This window comes from Gavialis gangeticus, unplaced genomic scaffold (assembly GCF_001723915.1).
Source record: "Gavialis gangeticus isolate Ggan-Ray unplaced genomic scaffold, GavGan_comp1, whole genome shotgun sequence".
NCBI classification, from domain to species: domain Eukaryota; kingdom Metazoa; phylum Chordata; order Crocodylia; family Gavialidae; genus Gavialis; species Gavialis gangeticus.
Genome location: NW_017729022.1, coordinates 20453189 through 20464477, shown reverse-complemented (window position 1 = coordinate 20464477; position 11289 = coordinate 20453189). Strand labels below are relative to the sequence as shown.

Here is an 11289-nt window from a genome sequence, read left to right as displayed (position 1 = left end):
GAGAGGGGAGGCCCCCCCCCACGCTCCCTTCGCGCCTAGCCCCCCCCCAAAAAAACCCCACCCCAAACAAATCCATGCCCCTGGATGCCGAGCGAGGACTGGGATTTGGTAAGCGATGCCAGGGCGATAAGACTGGAGTTTCCCCCCGGAGCCTGAAGGAGGATCGCTAGGCGGTTCCAGGAGGACGCGGGGCTGCAGGTAGGTGAGAGGGGCCGGCTCCAGATGTGCGGGCTCCTGTGCGCTGCTCTCCGGCTCCCCCGCCCTTCTGCTGCTGCTAGGGTACGTGTGTGTGTCTGTGTCTGGGGTATGTGTGTGTGTGTGTGTAAGGGGGATTTCCCCCCTCTCGGAAACACCACGTTGCGTGTGGCCCCTTCATGCCAGAGTCCTTGGGGAGGGGAGGGGGACACCGGGCAGCCCCTGTAGTAGCCGATGCCAGCTGGAGAGGGGCGGGGGGGAAGGGGGAGGGGAGAAGTTCTAGGGAAGGGGGCTGGATCGAGGGCAATAGGGCGGGGGGGGGCATTTAAAGGAACTAATGAGTCTTCCCCCCCTCCCCTCCTCCCGCTGCAGCTGAGAAAGTTGAAGCAAAGCCTCGAGAACGGGTTCATTTCGCTCCCCGGGGCTGCACTTGCCTAGTGAGTCCTGCATCAGGGAGGATCAATGGGATGTGTCAAGTCGCTTCTTTCAAGCTTCCCCACATCCCATTTTGGATTATTTCATCCTCCGGCAATTTCTGCAGGAGGGTGGAGGTTTTAGGGCGGCCCTCCATGTCTCTGCCTAACTCTTTTCATAAAGAGTGTGGCTGATCACTTCCAGAAAGCCATCCTAGCCGGAGATGTGTTTTGGTTGGAGCCCCATCGCTTTCCTGCATGGTTTGGAGGAGAGGTTAAAGAGTGAGGAATCATTTGCCGAATGACTAAAAAAAAAGGGGGGGGGGGAGAAAAAGGGGGGGGGGCTATAAAGCGTCTGGCTTTGTTTCTTTCAGAGCCTAATGCTCCCCCCAAATTACCTGTCTGCAACATGAGGTTTCTTGCCCATCTGCTTTGCTTTGGTTTCGTCCCATTTCAGTGAATTAATGTAACTAGGAAATCTGCGGTACAGAGCTGTGCTTTTTCACAGCAGGAAGGTCTTTTTCCCCTCTCCCCCCAGTTATACCTTTGCAAGGAGAAAAAGTTTAGAAATCCCTGCTGTATTCCTGAAAAGCTATGGGAACAGATGCTTGGGCTATACGGACACAGCAGAAAAAAAGCAGTAGCTTTCAGTGCCCTGCTAAGAGCAGAGTTATCATGCATGTCTGTATTGTATTCATCTTTACCAGGAGTTAAAAAAAAATGCCTGAAGCACCTGGGATTATAGGTGTAGTTACAGTTGCCTTTTCCCAACCTTCACTTGGAGAGTATTAATTTGCTTTAAAACAACCACCAATCCCTTCTCTTCCCCCCCCCCACCAAATATTGGCTTTGTAATTAAGGAGTCTTGCTTTGAACTGTTAATTTAAATAATAAACAAACTCAACCCCTAGCACTAAAAACCCCATAAAACATTCAAGGTCTTAGGGTCCTCTCCCAGCACTGGATAAATTTAAATTACTATTGACTAAATGATAATTGTTATCTAGTTTCTGTGTTTTACAAACTGGTTTTAGATATTAACAGTCAGACTGGTATCAAGTTAACACTTTAAGGGTACTATTTTAGGTGATGCAAGCAGAAGCAAATTGTTAAATTAAGATTCCTTTGTGGAGTTACAGAGTAAAGAAAACTAAACCAAATAATACTTTAGGTTCCCAACATCCCATACTATCTGGAATATGGTTTGTAAAGCTTGAGAAATATGACATACTTTTAAGACTATTAAATACATTCACCATGTAAAATAACTTCAAATGTATTGTGAAAGAAAAGCATAGTGCATGTAACCATTGATGCCTTTGTTAAAAATAATTTCATAATTATTTGTACAGTGATGGTAAAGTCACATAAATTTCACCTTGATATATTTCTTACCAAGCTTTGGTCTTATATTGGTGATGTTCATTTGAACACAGGTTCATTTTACAGCTTAATATAGCCCTAATTTCCAAAGTTCCAATGCTGTAAAGTATTTCAGTACCATTATTTTGAGGTTGAGGGTATTTCATAAATAGTTTTGTGTCAGATCATGGTCACTATTCACAAAATACTTAAATCAACTCCTATATATAATCTGAACACAGGAGGGCTTTTGAAAGAATGAATTTAGATATGTTGTCTAGTTCATAGTGGGAGACTTTGAAGTAAAATCTGGATTCCTGTCGCATCATTGTTAATCAGAGAATGAGAAGAAATCTGGGAAGTGTATTTTGTCACATCTGACATGCAGTGTAACACTTTTGCGTGTTTCTTCAGAGATACCAAGGGATTTCAGTTTTATATCTAGGTACATGTACTGCCGCTGATAATGCCAGTGGGGAGTATATGGAGGAATTACTAGAGCTGAAAACTGAGGTGTGTTCATATAGATGGATATAGATTAAATTAGCAAGTAAGTTATAATGTCAAGTTTCAAAGTAAAGATTTGTTGAACCTCATTTGTAGTTATGTTAATGCAGATGAGGTAACTTATTTCTTTGTGGTTACAAAACAGCATTTAATACCCAACAAGTTTCATAATTTAACCACTAGAGCTGGTAGAATGATTATATTTTCAAGGAATAATACATACTTTTTCTTTTTATGCATTATTGAGACTTCTGATTAAAGGACCTCTTTCCAAACACAGTGTACCTAAGTGTAAAATACCTAGGCATTTTTTTTTCAAATGTGAGCACCTCCACACTTGCATTTAATACTTAAGGCTGTAATAGTATTTTTCTTGTGGATTTATTGTTGCTAAGTAATTGCATTAAGCATAATACTCAATTAGAAGTAGATTATTAAGGACCAGTATGTTTTAGGTTTTACTTATTTCAAATAATAGTAAAATACTAAATGTTTATCAGTCTAATACATTACCACTAAGTGTGAAAAACAAGAAATCATTTCATTTAGTACTTTCGTAGAAAAAATTTGAGCACCATCTTGAAAAAATATTGTAAATTATAGGGCTACCAGTGAGCAAACAGTTGTATGTGTCTGTTTTAACTTCTGCAGTATTTTATTAGAAATGCCTCATTAAGTCACATTATTCTGTATCTGGCTTTTCATTGAAAATTCAAAAAATATGAAACTTTATTCATCAATGCACCAATGTTTCCCTTGTTAAATACTGAAAGTCAAAGAAAAAAAAATCTTCCAGAATCAACATACTAAAAACATTGAACATATTCTATTCTTGTGATTATACTGGTGGCATTTACAAATACAATCCATAAATATATATATTAGTCAAACATTATCAGATAAAGCAAATAAAGCAAACAAGAACTCTGCAATGATATGAAGGCCAGCACAACTGAAGACCCCACAAATCTAATTAATTTATGCTCAGTCTCACATGTGCAGTCTATATTTAAACATCTCACTTATATGAAAGGCTCTACTGACACTTCCATTGTTTTACAGCCATCAGTTTTTGTAACATTGTGTAAGTCTGGTAGAAATAGCATTTCATTTGAAAATACATGTACTTCAATTTCATTTTCCTTTTGAAACATTCTTAAAGAATGGAAATAGAAGTTGTGTTCAGATGGATATAGCAGAAGGATCCCCAATCAGCTCCTGGTGGATATTAACCTGTTTCTGCCCTTGACTTTGCAATTTAAGATAAATGGGATGGATTCTCAGCTGATGAAAACAGTCATAGCTTTAATTTAAATGGATGTATGACAATTCACACTGGCTGAGTATTTAGTATTTCTAGATCTGTTATTTTGGAGGATCGCTTAGGCAACAAAGATGTAAATGCAAGCAGTTCAATTTTGGCTCCCAATAAACTGGTCCTGTTTCTTATTTATTTGTGCTATGATATTGAGATGCATCTTAAATTTTGAACTATGCTGTATTCAACACACTTTAAGCAATACTTAGCATTCAAATTATAGACTAAGCACATGATTTAAAAAAAGATGCCTACCTACAGATCTGTGCCAGTTTACTTTAGCAGGGAATTAGTCCCAAGTTTTTTTGCAAATTCTAAGAATATATATTATAATATTATATTATAATTAAATCCTTTAAGATCAGATTTAAGTTTCAGCTAGCATGCACCTTTGATAATATGGCAAATAGTAACGTCACTACTAAAATAATCATTTCATTTTCCTTGTAACAGTCTGTAGACCCATTTCCTTCTGCTCCAGACTGAGCATAGAGGGGTAGTGATTCCTATGCTCAAATTCTGCAAATCAACATCTCCAGCCACTTCTTATCACTATGTCAGTTATTTTTTTTCTATCAGAGGAGAACACAAAATAATCACATGGCCTAAAGCACTCTTCCATGACTATAGTGCAAAGCTTTGTCACGTCCATAGATACACAATTCAATTGATTTTTGTATGCCTTCTTTCATGCAGCATCTCTCAAAACAACTTTAGAGGAAAAGAGATAAAATAATAATGAGATCATGCTTTACTGTAGTAGTTACAGTGGGACATTATCCTAAGCGTACTAAATGGAGAGAAGTATCCAAACAAGCTTTCTTAGTTAGCTTTGTCTTTTCTGGTGCATCAGAATGTGCATCTGCAGAATGATTTGTAGCAGGTGCAGGACATAGGACTTGTACACATTTTCTTTGAAAATTGTTTCCTATGGAGTTGATCTACAAACATCTACATGCTAGTAAGTTGCTCACGTGAGTTAGCACTGGCCGGAAAAGCTCCTGTTTCTTTTGCAGCATGGAAGTGGTTGCTTATATAATTGAATGCGTGTGAGATGAGAAATGGGGTTAACTTCCTGTTATAAAGGTCATTCAGCCTCATAATCTTTACCATGTTAATAGCTTATCTGTTCCAGTAGCTGCATTTGACATCTTAATGTTGACTTTCATAATATGAAACGTGAGTATGGGTTTCTTAACACTAGTATGCCACTGCATTAGCATTGTAGTTTGTGCATCTTACTCAACAATGATAAGAGAGAACGATAGATTGTGAATGATATTTGAAAACACAAAAGGCTTTTTAAAAAGCTGGATGGTGAGTAATCTCTTATGCCTACATCATGAATTTACGACAGGGAGAGCCACATCAACTCTGCAAATGAGTAATCCTTTTTTTCCATTGTGTTTGTGCACTTGCTCATTTACATGAGCAGCAAGAATTTTCAGAACTACCATAGTAAATATTAAATCGGTTTTGAATGTTTAGAAAAATCTCTTATTTCTGGACATGAATCAGTCTCTAACTCTTGAGGACTAGGAGGACACTTTGCATGGGGTTGATTTTCTTGTAACTCTCCACTGTAGTGTCTCTCTTTTTTGAAGCAGCTGATGCCCACTGCTGGACTAGGGGAATGAATGATCTGGCCATGATCTAACTGCTTTGTTCCTAATACTGTATTAGAACTGTACTTTGTTATTATTGACTTAGTAAAACTAAACTGCAGTTGTCTAGAGTGTTATATATAAATACTTTATACACTTTTTTCTAAGTAATGATGGCATAGTAATCACACAACATGAGGTTTTAGAGTGGGCATCACTTATACAAAATTAGATTCCATGGGCCTCAGTCCTATGTTTTATCATACTTTATAGGAAGCTGCTGTATTATTACATTTAATGACACTGTAACCTACAAGTAACAGGGATATCAGTGGCCTAGAGGTTAGATAATGAAATTTTATTCCTTTCATATATATAGGTTACTGGCAAAATGTGAACTGAGTCCAGTATGGACTGAAAGCCAATAGGTTGTCTGTCAATTTGTATGTTGTCTTAGTCTGATTTCCATTGTATGAATATCCAAAAATAAACTACTACTATACCTGACAAAAAATTGGTATACTTGTTTGTGCTGTTCACAGAAGGGCTGAAGACTGAGATCTGTTCAAACAATACATTTAAACTCATACTTTACTGCAAGGGTGTCAAACATTTGGCTCATGGGTATATCTGGCCTACGTCACTACTGCTCTTGTGTCTGGATCATGCCCAGGGGGCCAGGTGACTTTTGGCATTCCTACTTTACCGGATGTATGTGAATACCTGTGCTAGGTCTGTGTGGGCACGTCTACATGAGATGCTTAATGAGCAGAAGGCTAATTCTACTGCACATTAGTGCAGCTGGCAAAAACCGTGCTAATGTGCAGTAGATTTAGTTTAATGTGCATTAACGCTCTGTAAAAAGTGTTCATCTGCACTAATGCATTAATAAATGTGTGCACATGCCCACTATGTGCTTAAGGCTGACTGTATGCTTAAATACTCTGCTGAGGTGGGCTCTGAACAAGTATCCAATGAACAAGCACCAATATCCCTTGGTGTTTACAGTGATTAGGGGTGTGATGGTTTTGAGAAAGTGATACTGCTGTCCATTTTCTGTAGACAAACTGACTTAAAGTCTGTGTGTATGTCAATCTGGCACCTTTCACAAACATAAAATTCACTTTAAGAATTGAAAATGAAGATTTGAAATAAAATCTAAGGTTTTATAAGGTGTAAGTTTTATAAGGTGGTTATACATATATTATAGTATTAAAATTTACAATTACAACCTAATGATTGTTCAGAAATAATGTCACTGCTGTAGAAATAGAATTATATGTTGTCATCTGGGAAAGTATACAAGATATTGATAGTCCCATGAGAAATGAGGTCATATTTACAACTTAATTAAAGAAGAAAATCAGTTATAGCACTCCAACAGGAAAGCAACAGCATGTTTGCATTGTGGTAGCTATATATAACTTGTTTTGAGAATGACTTGACTTAACTGTGGATTTTAACAAATAATGTAGATCCCCGCTATACAGAAATTAAAGTTTGCAAGTTTTTTGTTTTTTTTTATCTTGCCACCTGGGGACTGGAATAAATACGTCCTGTTTGTAATGTTACCAGAACAGAGACAAAGAAATATTGTATATGTATCTTAATATAATGCATAGTATATTTATACAAGATATTATAGATTGATGTAGTTAAGGTTGTCAGATGCTTTGCATTATAAGACCCTTTTTATTTATACAAGCTATAATCAGGGGCTATTTCTTCCCTCTGCATTAAGAGTATGTTTAGATTGTGGCACTGACAAAGTGTCTGGCCCTCGATCTAAGGGCTGCCTCGTATTTAAACTGATTGTACAATGAAGGGCAGACCTCTGTACCCAGGGATTGGTCTCGGTTAGCTTGAACCCTAGATGGGACAAGTTTCCTTATACATTTGCCTTTATTTTATTATAAACTCTGTCAGTGGCAACACATTTACTGATTTACACCTGTGTGTGGCGCATTTAACAATTCTGAGGCACATGTTAACAAAAAGAAGGAATCCAATGACATGCCTGAAACTTCCTGCACTTTAACCCTCCTGGAATTCTGACTGCAACTCTAAGCCTAGACACTTGCAGTATGGCATGCATCACTCTGTGCTTTCAGGCCCCTTCAATAGGTATAATTGGATAAGTGAAAACAAACAAACAAAACCCAAACTGAGGCTTTACTGTTGCTACCTTCTAGCTTTTGAGCATATATGACTTACTGGGAGCATCTACACAAGATACTTACTGCAGAGTTAACTAATTAGCTCTGCAATAAAGCATCTCCATCTACACGTGCAGAGCCAACTTTGGCTGTTAAGCCTGAGTAAACTAACTAACCCCACCGTAGGTTAGTACTGCCTGATACAAGTAATATCCTATGGTGGAGTTTACTCTGCTGCAATGCACGTGTAGATGGTGATGGGGCTGACAAGGGTGCTACAGTGCGGGGGCTGCAGGCTGGTTAGCCCCACACTGTAGTCCTCTGCAGTGCATTGAGCTGGATCAGAGCAGCCCTGGGCTGGCAGGCTGACCCCTGAGGTCCCCTGCCACCTGGGGCTGCAGTGCCTTGACTCAACGTTTTGTGATCTCAGGGGCATGTGTAAATGCTGTGCCTGAGAACAGTAAACTCTAGCACAATTTATTGTGTTGTGCTAATTTCATGTGTAGATTCACCCACTGTTTCTTGGTATATCGCAAGTCTGACTGACACAAAATACTTCAGAGAAATAGGAAGACTCTAGACTTTAAAAAAAAAAGTCTTCGTGGGTGGTCATTTCTACTATAAATGCATATTTGAAATCTGAGATCATGTACTGTTGTAACAGTACTAAGGCTTTTTATGCAGCATATGATTTATATCACCTTTTACAGCAATTAATGTCCATCAGTTAAATAGATGCTTGGGTCTTTAGAGAAGTTTGGAAATTGCCTATTATTTTCCAGATAAACTGTAAGAGTTCTGAGAGGACCTTTGCAAGAAATGTGCCGACATACAATGTATTCATGCTATTATAATTCTGTGTCTTAATCTTTAAGTAATAGACACTTGATTTTAAACTTCCCTCTCCCCTCATCGCTCTGTTTAGCCACCCACTATCAAACATCTTCTCATCCTTCTTTCCATGCCCTTCCTTTCCTCTTCACTGTATAAACTTGCCTCATCTGCACTGGTGTCATATGATCTTCCTGAATGTCAAGCAAATGCAATCTGCAGTCAGCATTACCAAATAGCTTTCCTGCCAAAAAAAGTCTTTTTGTATGCCATAGCCCATCAACTCAAACTTAACTGAAAGTGATTCTGATTCCCAAATTTACAACACATTTTCTATTTAATGAGCTATGAAACATTATGCCCCTTTTTTAGTTCATCATTTCTCCTGATAATTATAGCTTTAAAAAGAAACAGTTAATTTGAAACCTACTCTCCAATAGAAATGACATTATTTGGATGTCGTGCCTCCATGTGCATCCTTTGGGAATTGTCTTATTGTATTTGCATCCTGAAATTCTGAGACCATTATTTCAGTATAATAGCCACCACATTGTCATCAAGAATACATACAAGATTACTGCAGATGCTATTTTAACAGCATCCTAAATTAAAATGACTGCACAATTTATTTTGGCTTTGAAAAGGTTAAAAAAAAATCTGAATTTTATAGGAGAATACTTTGTGTAACTTCTAGGATAAACACAATTTCAAATAATTATGTACCACATATATCGGACAGACACTACCATTTCTGGAGTATAATTCTCATTTATTATCTCTCTCTCATTCATTTTAATAGAACAATTTCTCAAATTACATAGATATCTAATTAAAAACTCCAGAAAAATAGTGGATGACTCAGTAGAGATGAGAGAATAAAAGCCTCATGGCTTAGAGTTTAGCTTTATATTATATTCGTGTATTTATTCAGTCAAAAAGATACTGATATATGGGTCTATCCACTCTATTGTGATTGATTATACATTGTTATTGGCATAAAGTAAATATCATGAATTTAAATGTGTATTCTGTAAACCACATAATATATAGGGAATCTGACAGGCAGTCACCAGTTCTCATTTATGTATTTTGGCTTCCACTGTTATTTACCCACCATATCTTGACAGCAAATCACTGAAATAGGACACTTGTCAACATCCCTTGACCAACAGTGAAAGGGGTGGAGTATACTTCAGAAATTCTTTACTTTTGGTTTTTGTTCTTTATGCTTATAGGCATATGTTCTTTATGCTTTCTCAAAATATTAAAAAAACATGGGTTTATGTTAAAGGAAACTGTTTGCTTGTTATCTCTAGAATTACATTTCTCATAGACAACATTAGATAAGGTATTTTCAGCTTAAAAAGGAAGAGGCGGGGAAAAAGAAGAGTAAATTGTATACAGGAAACTTCTGTCTCCAGAAAGCAGTTCTCTCTGAGATGGGTAGCTGTTCATTTTGGATGCCAACTTCCTTCCGATCCAAAGCAGCTACCCCTGCTTTCTAAACCAGTTTCTTGAACTTGCTGAAGCACAGACAGGAAGGTTTTTATCGCCTTGCTACATTCTCTGGAACCTTGACCACAGAAGATACAAAGACCCTTTAATTATGATTAATGGCAAACTTTTCAAAGGCTTAACTACATAGCTCAGCAATCCTCCTTCTGAGACAAGATTATCTACTCTGATTATAGTTTGTAGTGCCAGCTATGTTACAGTTATGCATTAGAAATCCTTGCTACTTTTAAGCTGGACTTTCTAAGCACTCTAAAACTCACATATTTACTTGACTGCCTTGAAATTTATTATGCCTCCTGGGGTAATCCATTGAACTTTGTTCCTTTGAACAAGGGAATTCCTAAATTGCAGCTCCCCCTTTCCCCCAAATAATTTCTTAAAGTTTACAGGTTTTACCTCTTCTTTCCTTTTTATCATAATGCACATCAGGGTCTCAAAACCAGGACCCTGTTTGTCTGCCATGCCCTCCCCCCAACCTGGTCTCAGTTGCTTGATCCTTTTCATTCTGTATAGCACCTGTGGACCTTTTGTGGAAACATTATTGAAAATATTATTAAAGGAAAATTTGGCTCTATAAATTAAAGCTTGCTAAATGGTCACACTCAAAGCAGATTGCAATGCATGTGTGCAGAGAGGAATCAGCCAGGAGGGTCTCTAGTTTGCCAATTTTCACATGACCCATATGACTTGCAGGTTGTGGCTGCAAATGCAACTACTCCAGGCACTATAAGCTCAAAACCTACCCTCAGCAGGAATCTCAGAATCATGTGTAAGTGTGTTACAATGATCTGCCTCTGCCAAGCCTATTTAGTTCTTAATTTTTGGCAACTATAGTCTGAGTGCTGCAGATCGTTCAGAATGTGCTCAAACCATTTTTCAGAAAGAAACTAATTTCTGTATGAATGCTCAGTGGGAGTTGAGGATGGAGGGCTGTCCAACTTCTGGACAGCTAAGGGCTACATGAGGCATGGGCTACAGTGAAGAGGGGGCATCATGGGCATCTTTACATGTGCTCCTGCAGTTAAAAGCACCCCTGCTGCCATTTTGAATTAAAGCTTGTTCAAACTTTAGTTAAAGCACCCCTGTTATTTTGAAGGGCAGGGACACTGAATACATGGGCTGTGGAAACTGCTGGAGCATGCTAATTGGTATGCTCCAGCAGACTCAAGTTACTCAAGTCTGCTTCAACATGTGCTAATTAGCATGTGTTGGAGCAGATGTCTGGCATGTGTATAGGTGCCCCATGAGGCACTGGTTTTAGACCAAGGGCCTCTCACCTCCCCGTAGGCAGCCTAGTATGCTGCTTGGCTTCTTCCCTTCTCCTACCCCCAGCCATACATACTGTGTGGGAAGCCTGGCTTCCTCCTCCTGTCCTGCCTAGGTATGCT

At 38.5% G+C, this 11289-nt stretch overlaps 1 protein-coding gene across 3 annotated transcripts in view; it reads left to right on the top strand.

Annotated features, from left to right (window-relative positions):
* The first annotated feature begins 6 nt into the window (after positions 1-6).
* Positions 7-11289, top strand: part of FAM19A2 (family with sequence similarity 19 member A2, C-C motif chemokine like) — a 441285-nt gene continuing 430002 nt past the window's right edge. For all 3 annotated transcript variants that reach the window (XM_019514636.1, XM_019514635.1, XM_019514632.1), the window contains exon 1: positions 7-198. The gene's annotated coding sequence lies outside the window, so the exon portion shown is untranslated. The remainder of the gene's footprint in view (positions 199-11289) is intronic.